At 33.7% G+C, this 12,478-nt stretch overlaps 2 long non-coding RNA genes across 2 annotated transcripts; one reads left to right on the top strand and one right to left on the bottom strand.

Moving 5' to 3' along the window:
* Window positions 1-6,576: 6,576 nt before the first annotated feature.
* On the top strand, window positions 6,577-8,113 carry LOC105734889 (uncharacterized). The gene is made up of 2 exons (XR_015291323.1): window positions 6,577-6,691; window positions 7,376-8,113. It is a non-coding gene; the product is annotated as an uncharacterized LOC105734889 (long non-coding RNA).
* Window positions 7,984-12,447, bottom strand: LOC147658034 (uncharacterized). Its single transcript, XR_015291319.1, has 5 exons — window positions 12,241-12,447; window positions 11,646-12,165; window positions 11,326-11,529; window positions 8,747-11,140; window positions 7,984-8,637 (listed from the first exon to the last, which is right to left on the bottom strand). It is a non-coding gene; the product is annotated as an uncharacterized LOC147658034 (long non-coding RNA).
* Between the last annotated feature and the right edge of the window lie 31 nt (window positions 12,448-12,478).

Raw genomic sequence — 12,478 nt, 5'->3', positions numbered from 1 at the left:
TAAAGAGTTAAGAAATTTAGTGACCATCAATAAATATTAATGTATTTAACGTAAAAATTAAAATTCATGATTACACCATAAAAGATATCCCAAGAGTTTTAAGCAGAAGTGTATGTACTTATACATATAAGTTTAGATATCCTCGTTGGTGAAAAGAAAATGTCGGATTCGAATAATTTTGCAAGAAGAATTTAAAAGAGGAAAATGAAGAGAGATGGCACCACGGTAATAGTCCAAGAGGAGGGTCCAATGGCGTTTTCGCTGTATCTCGCCACGCCGTGGAAACGTAATTTACAGTCGGACAAAGTGCAAATACGCGAGCGGGTATGCGTGCAAAGAGGCTATCGTCGTCGACCAAAGCTTTCCACCTCTGCGTGGTCGTAGAAACAACTTTGAGAGTGGCAATCTCGTGGCAGAATTCCAACTTCCTAGCTATCTTGGTTAAATAAATAAACTTCTACTTATTTTTTCACTTTGAATCACTGTCTACTGTATGTGCATTACCGGTTAAAAATTTAGAATCATTTCTCTTTCCTTCTTTTTCATCGAATCTTCATTTAATTAATTCAAAGTCAATGGACACGGATCAATAGTTTATAACAATTTCATTTCACTTAATTATTTTTCGTCATAATCATCGTTGATAGTTTTTTCACGAAAGAATTTTCTTTCTAACCAATTATTTAAGTGTTAAAAATGGTAAAAAATGCATAGAATTAATTTACAAATAGATAGGACGAGTCGATGAAAAGTTCAATGAAACGTAAAATTAAAAGAATTTTCCTCGATTGTTCTGCTTCCATTCCGTTCTAAACGAGGATAATGTTCAGTTTCTAACTAAGCATTCCTTATCGAATATACCTGTCATTGTTGTATGCTCGCAACTATAAATAACCGAAAGATAGCACGACGACCGTGAAGATTACCGTAATTTTTCACCGCCATTTTGATTAATTTACGAGAACTTCCTTGTCAATCATTAGACGTACGAGTTTTTCTTCGATTTTTTCGAAATTTAAAAGATTAGACTAAAAAAAAAAAAAAAACTAATGAAAAAAATTTTTCGCAGTAAAAATTTCACTAGAAAAGAACTAGACGATTCTAATGTATTCACATTTAATTTCGTTAAAAAAAAAATTGAAATTTTAATAATTTATAAAATGCGAACTCGTTTATCGTCAAATAAGCAAATTCCAGTTGAATATTTTAATATTTTAATATTTTTTCGAAATATACGATAATAAGAGAGATACCTCTCGCAGATAGAATGTTCGTAAACAATTTTCATCGTTATCGTCGGCGCAGGATAAAGAAAAAAAATAATGATAATACGTTCGCTTTCTTTTGCATTATTTACAGACGATTGTTCGCACAATACAGTGATCTGGATAGAGGAGATCAACGAAATCGATAATATAAATCGACCCCAGAGATTTCATTATCTTATGTGTTATTTTTATTGGAAAATATGAATTCGTGAATAGGGAATATTGGATTGGAGAACAATCGAGAAAGATAGGAAACTCGTTTGTTTTTACTAATGATTGTATAATTTTGATTACGGGTGAATCTTTCCTGAATCATCGTTAATTTTACGATCTTCTATATAATACTATACAATAGTATATAAAATGAATAAAGAATGATACATTTTCCAAATCTTATTTCTCTAAGTAAAATAAAAAAAATAATCAAAGAATAAACAATTAATTTTAATTTGAATTGCTTAATTCAAAAATACTTTGAAAATTCAAAAATTCTAAAAATCTAATCTAACCTAAAATAACTTGAATCATCCAATTGAAAGATACTTTCGAACATTCTAAAATTTTCTAAAATCTACGGAAAATTGAAATAATAAAGAAAACTTTTTGAAAACTCTAAAAAATTGTAAAATCAAAGAGATAAAAGGGAAAAAATGAACCCAGGATATTACGAGTCAGGGCATGGCATCCGCTTTGGTTGGTTCTTTGTTGGTTTCTTCCATAAATAGACGCGGATACGCGATATTGTCTGACTGATATCAACGTCCTGCTCGTGTCAAAACTTTAAATTTTCACCGATAAATTCATAACTTTGCGAAACCATGGTTGAACAGAGGCTAGTCGTAAGAAGTCGGTAGTAAGTTAAGTAAGATGTTGACAAGAGATTACGCAACGAGATCGTGAACCGAATAGAACCGAACTCCGATCGTTGGCTGATGTTAGTCAAACATTAGATAAGAGGCCTCGTTGACTGGCTAACATCGTCACTATCGGCTTAACTATTAGATAACAAGCTCGCGAACCGGCAAATCGAACTTGACACCAGGGATCTCATAGTCGTTAACCTAATCGAGTATAACAGAGCTCAGGATTAGAGATTAGAACATGGACTTTGATTTAAGTTCCTTTCAAGTTTTATCCATATCTATCATTTTAACTTTTCATTTGCAACTTGGATCTTAAATCTCTTTAATTCCTTATTTTTTGATTGACAAATCTTTCAAATATTTAATTACACAATTGTAAAGTATTTCAACAAATATTTCAAAATTTTCTCAGATTTTTTAAGAACTTAAAATTAATCGTGGAAGATTAATTAAAAAATTTGCAAAAGACGTGCAAAATAGATCCGTTTTTCTACACGTAATATAACCTAAAAAAAAAAAAATTCTATTTCAAAAAATTTTTTAATTAAATGTAAATATCGATAGAAAATTTACCACAGATTTCGTATGATATCTTAAATAAAGTTTGTCCATAGAAATAAACATGAAACATAACCTAAAAAGAGAATTTTATTTTAAAAAAAAATTTCAAATTAACTGCAGATATCAACAGAAAATAAACGATTGGCTGATTACGTACGATCTTTCGAATGAAATTGTTCAACGACCGAAACGAACGCGATACACATAAAGAAATAAAGTCTCAAGAGGGCGAATGCGGGCTATGCAAATGAGCTCGACCTTTCGAGGTTACACGTTGTGTGTACGAGGCATAAGGACCGGATCGATAAGTCGCCACCTCGATGTAAAAGCACTCGAACGATCGGCGAGCGAATGTCGTAAGTGGCGGTAATCATCTGCCGTGCCATGGCACCGTTCCATAAACCTAGCGATCTACGAGACACGCTACCCCTGGAATCCCTATGCCACCTCCGGAATCTAACGTCGCTTCCTGTCCTGCACGAAACACACGTAAATTATTCGATTCAAATTCGTTTTAAACGTTTTAAATTCGTTTTAAATCATTGGGTCAGAGGTGATCTACAGTAACGATATATTAGATTATTTAATTCTTAAGATTTCGAAAATATATAAATAAGGATCAAGCAAAAGTTACTAGGATCGGCCATGAATTTTCTAAAAATTTAGATCATACTAATATCAGATATAGTAATTTGTAATTTGAATTCAAACAAAGTCTTATTAAAATCGTTCATAATTTTAAAAAATTTGAAAAATATAGTACGTTGAGTGTTCTAATTTATAATAAAGTTACTAGAGTACTTCTATGAATGTTCTAATTTCTGATCTGAATTCAAGCGACGTTTCTAGAGACATCTATAAATATATCTAAAATTTAATCATATTTATAATTTCTTTCATCTAATTTAAATTTAATTTATTTTTCGCAAAGAAAATAAATTTTGTTTTAAAGTATACAGAGAAACTAAATATTTTCTCACAAATTCTAAGGAGAATCTGAATGACTCACGAAGAACGGTAAAAACAGTTCGACGAAACTAAGAGAAAGATCATGCAGATAAGGGTGGAACTGTAAAACGAAGCGCGTTTTTGAAATGGACTTTGAAAGAAACCAATAGAAACTCGATCCAGGAGCGTGACAAATATGTTTGAGTTGTTCAGAGAAACCCTGATTCGTTCTATCGACCTAAAACCGTCGAACCGCTCGTAAATATTGGTGTAGATCACGGAAAAAAAATTAATTATTTATGTTCCCTTACAAAATCTTGGAAAATTCGAGATTTTTCACTAAAAAGGGAAAATAAATATAAAATTTGAGATAAAGATTTCCAATAATTTAAATGATCCATGAAATTAGTTTCTTTCTCAGAAAAAAATATACTAAATTAGTCTTGAGAAACATTTACATGTAAATTCACTTTTTTTCATAGAAATTATCTTTTACATTATAAATCAGCAAGATCGGAAACAAATTTTTCCTGCTATTATAAGATAAGAAATAATCAATTTTGATTTTCAAAGCTGATATTTATTCTAAAATCGATTCTCAAATCGAGGAACGAGCACATCAAGTGCAACTGGCATCTAATTAGCATCGCATCTGTATTTATGGAAAATCAATGTCTCTGGACGAGCCGTGCCGATACCATCATCACTACCGGGGCTCTGGCTACCCAAGATCCACGATAACAGTCCCTCCTCGCTCTAACAACGGACGATCGAGAGTCTTCTAGACCGTTGGGACTGCCTTCCAAACCTTTCTACTCTTCTCTTTTCGAAAAAAAAAAAAAATTTACAAACAAGACAAAAACTTTTTACTTACGAAAAATCTTCCAAATTATGAAAAATTTGAAGAATTGAAATAAAAATTTCATTGACTCAATAACTACTTATAATTATGATTAGATAATTTATATTCTTTCAATTAACATTTTTTTTTATTATATTATTATAAGAGATTGAAAATTAGAAATATTTAACGCGCATACAAAAATTGAATATGAATATAATATCGAATCAAAAAGTTAGGTTAAGTTAGATTAAGTTATCTTCTTTTTTAGTTTGATTTTGATCAAATAGAATAAAGAGAAGACATAAAATAACGCAGACACGAAAATTAAATGAATATAATTTCTTTAACAATTAATCAGAAAAGAAAATCTTCCTCATCAGGCTGACATCTATTCTCGACACACGTACAGAGCCATTTTAAACAGAAGATAAAAACGTATTTGCTTAGTTGCTAACAAGTGGAATCTTGTTATCGTGCAGATGTTCCAGAATAATTTTTACCAATAAAAAAGGGAGAAGGTGGTGATTCGCGAGACGTAATCGTTGACCTCGATCGATTTCGGAGCGGGTTCGAGAAGATCAATGGCGATAAGTTAACGGTGTTATCCGAAGATCCTTATCTCTCAGGAATCTCGCGATCGGCTGGCAGCAAGCCGATGAACGATAAGGACGTTGCTAATTGCCCGTCGTTGCTTTTAATTGCCCGCGGACACGTTATATTAACTGCCAAGCGTAACGGTAACGATTACGGTAGCCAGACGTCGAAACGTTCCAATTATTCATCGATAATTTTTCTTTTTCAATTTATTTATCACTGTAAGTAACTTGATGATTAATGTATGAAAATTTTATAGATTGTGCAATAATAATGAATATCTCTCTCTCTTCTTGTTGTGATTATGGAGATTGTGAAAGTTAAATTAGGTTATATATTTGAGGTTATATGTTAGACAGCGTTGGCTACTAACCCGTTGAAAAAGTAACTAGTTAACAATTTCGAATAAACTTTAAATAATTTCACTCAGTAACATTTATTTGTATTTATTACAGTTATTTATAGATTCGCTCTTCTCTAATATCAGCCGCTTGACCATAATTATTTGCTTATAGTTATTCGATGCTGAATAATAAATCATTAAATTGACTTATTAATGTAACTTTATTCTTAACTTCAATTTTATGAAAATTTTGCCCGTTTTTGTTCGTACAGTACGTTAGGAAAGATAATTCTCGATTCAAGAGGTTAAAATAATCGTAGAACCCAACAAACTTCAATTGTTTATAACTTAATAAGTAAGCTTTAATCAACATTTTTGTATATTAACTTTTGTGTTTGCTTTGGCTTCTAGAATCAACTCCAAAGATGTCTCACGAATACAACTCGTGTATTGTTCAAGTTCTAATCAAGTTTCGATTGCAATCTGATCTTCGTTTTGAAATTGACAATAACAAGTTGGAGAATGTTCGTATATTAATCAGATAGCTGGGGATTAAGATAAGAAAGTGTGGAATCGAGTCAATGGTTGCACAAATTATCGTTATCATAACAAATTATCATTTGGCATTAACTCTATTATAAACAATTTTAATTCTTTTTCTGATAATTAATGAGTAAATGTCGAATCGTCGAGTTGGTTAACAGTAGCTAACGTCTCGTTTATAGAATTTTAGTGAAAATTCCAGGGGATTAATTATTCCAGAGGAGCAGGGCCGTGCACGTCGCCCCTGGGCCCCCTCACGTGGACAGCCGGTTATAAATGGTCGGTCGTAAAAGTTGTGCGTGTCGTTGCGAGACGGAGGGAACAAGAAGGAACATTCGATGAGAGACGAGGGTTCGAAACACTCCGTGCACCGCATTATGGTAGGCAAAAAAGCGCGGGAGATGCACCAACCGCTTGCAAAGAAGAAACTGTTTCGGTAGTCGGTGAACAATCGATTATATTCTCGGAATCGTTTCGAATGCACTTACTTAAAATGCTTGGAGAAATTACTCTTTTTTCTTTTTTCTTTTGAAAATTACTCGATCCTTGTTTTCAATATATTTGATTCTTCGTCGAAAACTGGATAGAAAAATGGACAGAGAAAGATTTTTCGATACGAGTTATGATTTTCTCGAAAATCGAAATTGAAAATATGGCGGAGCACGAGTGACATGGAACCAATCCACGAACGTTCAACATCGATTTTCTCATAAATGGAGATTTCTAGGTGAAAACTTTACTGCACATATCTTACTCCTTTTTCGACGAGGAACAATCTCTATACAAAAATATTTCGATTATTCTCGAACTATTCGCTCCTCTTAACTCTATCCTTGTTCATAAATCAAATATTCGAAATCGATTTTCTCGACGATTTTTAGTCGAAATACTTCGCTGCGCATATTTTACTCGCTTTTTAAACCCGCACAAAAATATTTCGATTCCTCGAACGAATCTTAAAGAGAAATAATACGAAACGTCTCTGGACTCCATCGCTATCCTCCTCAATCCTCCGTTTCTTTTTCGTCCCATTTCATACTCCATAAATCATTCCAATGCCCGTTCAGTGTCGCATATCCACTTTCCAGCATACCCACATGCTCCACCCTTTTCTACCACCATCCCACATCCCTATTCTCGATTCGTGGGCCATTTTATTCCTCTCCTTGTCCAAAAAATTCACTCGCTATTCAGAAATTACCTTTCTCCCTTGAAAAGAGATAAACGAATCCTACTTTCGAGACGTTTTTTTTCTGTTTTTTTTTTTTTTTTTTTTTTTCCAGACGATCACGATCCAGATCTGTATAATGCGATTCGCCCAGGTTCCGTTGTCTTCTGATACATTATGTAACCTTCGAGAAGAGTTACAGAATGCTTTCGTTTTCATGAATACCGCATCTATGATCAGCAGGCCAAGTTTTTAAGCGGACGCCGTGTTAATCCTTCGACCTGATCACCTGATATGAAAACTCTTAGTCATCGTGGGGAACGGAGAAAGAAAGTAAAAGAGAGAGAGAGAGAGAGAGAGAGATACGCGAGGAAGCAGCCGTGACAATGATGCATCGAGCAGAGGTTTCTTTCGATCGATGTTTATTCAAGGATACGATTTGAAATTCGAAAACCACTATGGAGAATAATTTCCATTCTCGAAAAATTATATGTAATAAAAAAAAAAAAAAATTCTCTCTCCCCTTCGAAAGTAAAATTTCTCGCCGCAAAAGTGAAAAACTAACTTTCGAAAGTGACATTGGCTCGAGAGTTTTACTCTCGAATCTATCTTATAACCCTTATAAGATGCATGCTCAGTCGAGAGTAGAATTATCGCGAGTTGGAGAATATATTTTTTTCGCAAGCGGTGTTAAGAGTGAAAATTACGCTGAAGGCGTATCCATTTGTAAAAAAAAAATACTTTCCATGGAACTACTTTCGAATGTTTCGTATTCCTCCTTGTATCGTTCGACAAAATATAATTTTATAATTTAAGATTATCGCATAATAATTGTAACAAATTCTTAACGATTTTACTTCAATCGAGTGTCGTTATTTCTAAATTATTTTTAAATACTTCCAAAATTTGTAACATGTGAACTATGAAAATGTATTAATTTTAAGCATAATTTTATAGAAGAATAAAAATTCGTTTACAATGGAACGAGTAATTAATGCGGTAGTGTGGCTATGGTAATCCAACGGTGTTAAGCAGCTTATCGACGACAACAAAGCAACGAATATTCTATTTGAGCATGTGTCTCGTATTTGTTCAGATGATCGGGCCGATCCAGCGGGGAGGACCGGTTGTTCTTGCTAAATCGGATCACGGGCTAACGATCCACTTAAGGAGGCCGTAAATAACGATTTTCTTCGTGTTATAAATTTTACTTCCTCCGCTCAACTTTTTTCCAATTCTCGCAAACAACTTTTGTCCAATCGATTATCATTTATTTATACCACGTTCGTATAACAATCTTCCATCTTCTTAAGGATCCCAGAAAGTTGGAAACAAAGAATCGAAGAATCGCTTCTCTTCTTGTTTTCTCTCGATTTTTCCACTTATATTGCAGCAGATAAATTAGAAAAAATCGTTGGAAATAATTTCCATTTCATCGAAATTCATAATACAATAATTTCCACACGAGGTATTCTTCTCTCTTCTCCTTTCGTCAAGGCTACTCTCTATTCATAACAAAGTTGAAAGTCGAAGTCAAATATAATTGTGAAACAGGCTCGTCGAAACTTGAAAAAACTTAAAGAGAAGAAAAAAAAAAAAAAAAAAAATTCTTACCCAAGGAGAAATCCCTTGATCTTCCAAGCGCAAACCACGTTTCGCACGGGCAATATTTACCATTTCCGTGTCAGTTTAAACAGGCAGAGAAACAAACGAATTTTCTAACCTAACCTCTCTATCCTCGAGAGAAAGAACCTTCGAATCTTCACGGTTTTCTATCTCTGCGGAGACGTTTCTTGCAAATATTCATTCGAGGAGATAATCGACGAGTTTGGGGCCGAGGATGGATGATCGATATTCTTTCGAAGAGTCAACAGACGATCGTTATCGTTTACGCCAGGCCTGCCCGAGTTTTCGTCCCGAGTTTGTCGAGTAGTTGTAGATAACGATATATAGATGGAGCGGAAGTTTGGACGTGGGAAAATCGTGGCGTGCATTCCTATTTCATCTTTTATCTTGTTTGACGTTCGATATTTGGAAATATCTCTCGATACTTGCTTTATTTATTTATTTATTTTATTTATTTATTTTTTTTTTTCATTTCATCATATTCAAAGAATATTAGTATCTCTTCGAGGATACGATAAGATGATCCATATATCGCGTGTATCGATACATCGAGCGAAGAATATTAAACGAATATAAACTTTTTCAATGAGAGTTTTATACATATATAACTTTTATCGAGAAAGAAAAAGGTAAATCGAAGTAAGAAATATTTCGACGTTGGTTTAAAATCTGTTATTTTTCAGATTATCCCAGTACGAAATCGTAGCAATGATAAAATGATCCGGAGCGAAGAGTCGAAACGAATTAAATATCGAAAATTTTTAAAATGGGACGATAATAAAATTTAACAGAGGGCGGGTTTCAACTGTCGTGTCCTCTGCTACATGGAAGGATTACAAAATCGAATTTGAAGAAATATGTATGTATCTCGGCTGGATTCTCGTGACGAATTCGAATATCTCGAGGCCGTTTCCTCCAGCATCGTCTCGGTTTTTCGTCTCGTCCACGGGCTTGATTTACATGAAACAAGTGTCACGGAGAGTGGATATATTTAGACGTGGCGTCGTCAGGGACCCGATCCCGGTGTCCCTTGCACTGTATCATCCGACGAGGAGCAGGCCGGCAAGAGGAAGAGCGATTCTTCGTCGCTTTTTGCGCCCCTTCCCCCCTCCCCCACCCCCGTGACATCCATTGTCGACATTTACCTCGACCAATTTATCCGATTCGTGTGAAACTTAAAACTCGGCCATTATAATAGAATACCGTTTCAAATTCTCGTTCTTGAGATTTCTTTTTCTTTTTCTTTTTTTCCTTTTCTTTTTTTTTTTTTTTTTTGTGTGTGTAAACGGACACCGAGTTTGCGAGAATAATTTTCCTCGCTTTCACGAATATTTTTTTTCTCACTAGAGTGTACCATTTTTAACATGGTAAAATTATTTATGGATAAAAAATAATTTTATTCTTTATTGAAAATTACGCTTGTGAATATTTTTTTATATATAAAGTTGGCAATTTTTATTCCGAATGCAGTTCCCACTGGATGAAGAATAACTTTTAGACAGACTATTGCACGAAAATGATTTTTAACACAGTATCCATCCTCACGAATATTTTTTACAAGTGAATATTACCTTCCGATTATTCGAAAGTAACTTTTACTATTAATGTAATAACCATTGAGAAAGAGTGACAGGTCGAGAGTAGCTCTTACGAATATTTTTCGCTAAGTAAACACTGTGAGTGATTATTTAACTCCACTCTCGTGAATAATCTGCGAGAATTTTATTTTCAATCAATATATATATATATGGAGATTTAAGGATCAAAAAATAAACTTTCTTCTTAATCTTCTCGATTCCTCATCCTTACAGACACCTGAGATTTAATCTTAATCTTTTTCAAAGTCAATTAAACTCGTCTTCTCCCTCGAGAAATGGGACGAAGATGATCGAAAAAATGGCGAGGTGGAGTGGGGAAAAAAAAGATTATTCGAGGAAATAAAAATAAAAAAAAAAAAAAGAAATGATTAAAAAATCGTTAAAGAGTCGTAAAAAAAGAGATTACGAAAGTATGCCACGTCGTGGTGGGTTCTAAGAACAACGCAAATAAATCGCTACGCTCCCTTCCTCGCGCAGAGGGTAAAAAGACATCATTTGTCTCGTATTTTAAAGTGATTTTTTCTTCTTCTTCTTCTTCTTCTTCTTCTTCTTTTCTCCTTCTCCTTCTCTTCCCTCTTATTCGTACGACACAGGCCCGTGGAAATCGTGTTAACACCGATGACGCATAAATAAACTTACGTCTCGCACCGACGAGGAAGCGAGGACCCACCGCCAATCTGGAGTAAAAATAATTGATCGAGGAGGAATCCCGATCCTCGATCCTCGATCCACCATCCCCTTTCGCATCTTAATTTAACCGTGGCACTTGGAAATGGCGAATAGTCTATTTTAAATTCAATTAATAGGAATAATAATATTTTTTCTTGAAAAAATATATATATATATATATATAAAACTGATTTACAAACTGAATTTCTTTCAACAATAAATTTGCAAAAATAATGATCATGTGATATATATATATATATACAGATAGATATATAAATATTAATATCTCAAAATACATACATTGATACTGCTTGCACAGAAATGTACAAATTTCAAAATTGTTGCCAGCAAAGAAATAAGTTGTAAAATATTTCTCAAGAATAAGAGGAAAGGTTGATAATTGACCTTGCAATTTTTTTTCTTTCTTTTTTTAAGTAAAACCAATAAAGCCAGAAGATCAAAGTAGCCAATTTGGTTAAATTTAATTCAGCCAGTGCAGGGGACCTTAAATAAATACCTCGTTAAATATGAGAAAAAAGTATGGTATGCTTTTAACCTACTATCTTATTATAAAAAAAAAAAAAAAAAAAAAGAAAAAGAAAGCTTAAAGTAATAATTACCTGGCTCGAGGGTTAACAACCATGATCGATACTTTGAAACGAGACTTTGCCAAGGCAAAAGACAAAATCGATCGACTGGTTATTCGTCGTAAAGAGTAAAGAATCAGGACAGGTATTAAAAAAAAGAAAAAGGGAGAAAGAGAAGGTTAATCGTCGTTCCTTTTCAATTATTCGACGAATTCTCGAGCTTCCTTTTAAAAGGTGGAACTTATCGTGGAAAAGAAGAGGAGGAAAGGAAGGAGAGAGATTGGGTTGTTGCCATGCGAGGGGTGGAACTCGCGCAGGGACGACCGCACCCTCGCCACAGTAATTGATTGAACCGCGCCCTGCGAGGGTGTTAGCATGCCCAGCGACGACTTCCATGCTTTTTCGCGAACAAAGAAGCAAGACACACGATATTTTAAAATTAATCCTTTTAACCGTCGTTCAAATCCTTGTGCACGAAAATATACCCAATGCTTGTTGTTAAATTATTCAATTTTAATTTGGTTTTGATAATAATGGAGATTTAAAGTTGGATCTGAAAATTATTTGAAAGGGAGGATAAGAGATTGTTAACTTTATGACAAGTGAGAAAAGGATATTTTAAAAATACCTGAGGATGTCTAAATATGATAAATAATGAAGGTCCACATGTGCACATTTTAAAATCAATCCTTTTAACCGTTGTTAAAATCCTTGTGTATGAAAATATATCCAATGTTTGTTAAATTATTCAATTTGGTTTTAGTAATCATCTTTGAGAATATAAATAGAGAAGATGCATGCAAATAAATGATGAATAATGGAGACTTAATTGGTTCTGAAAATTATTTCAAAGGAAAAATAAGAAA

This window comes from Apis florea, unplaced genomic scaffold (genome assembly GCF_048593485.1).
Source record: "Apis florea isolate Af1SG1 unplaced genomic scaffold, ASM4859348v1 contig_2411_pilon, whole genome shotgun sequence".
Classification (NCBI taxonomy): domain Eukaryota; kingdom Metazoa; phylum Arthropoda; class Insecta; order Hymenoptera; family Apidae; genus Apis; species Apis florea.
This window is presented reverse-complemented; position numbering and strand designations above follow the sequence as displayed.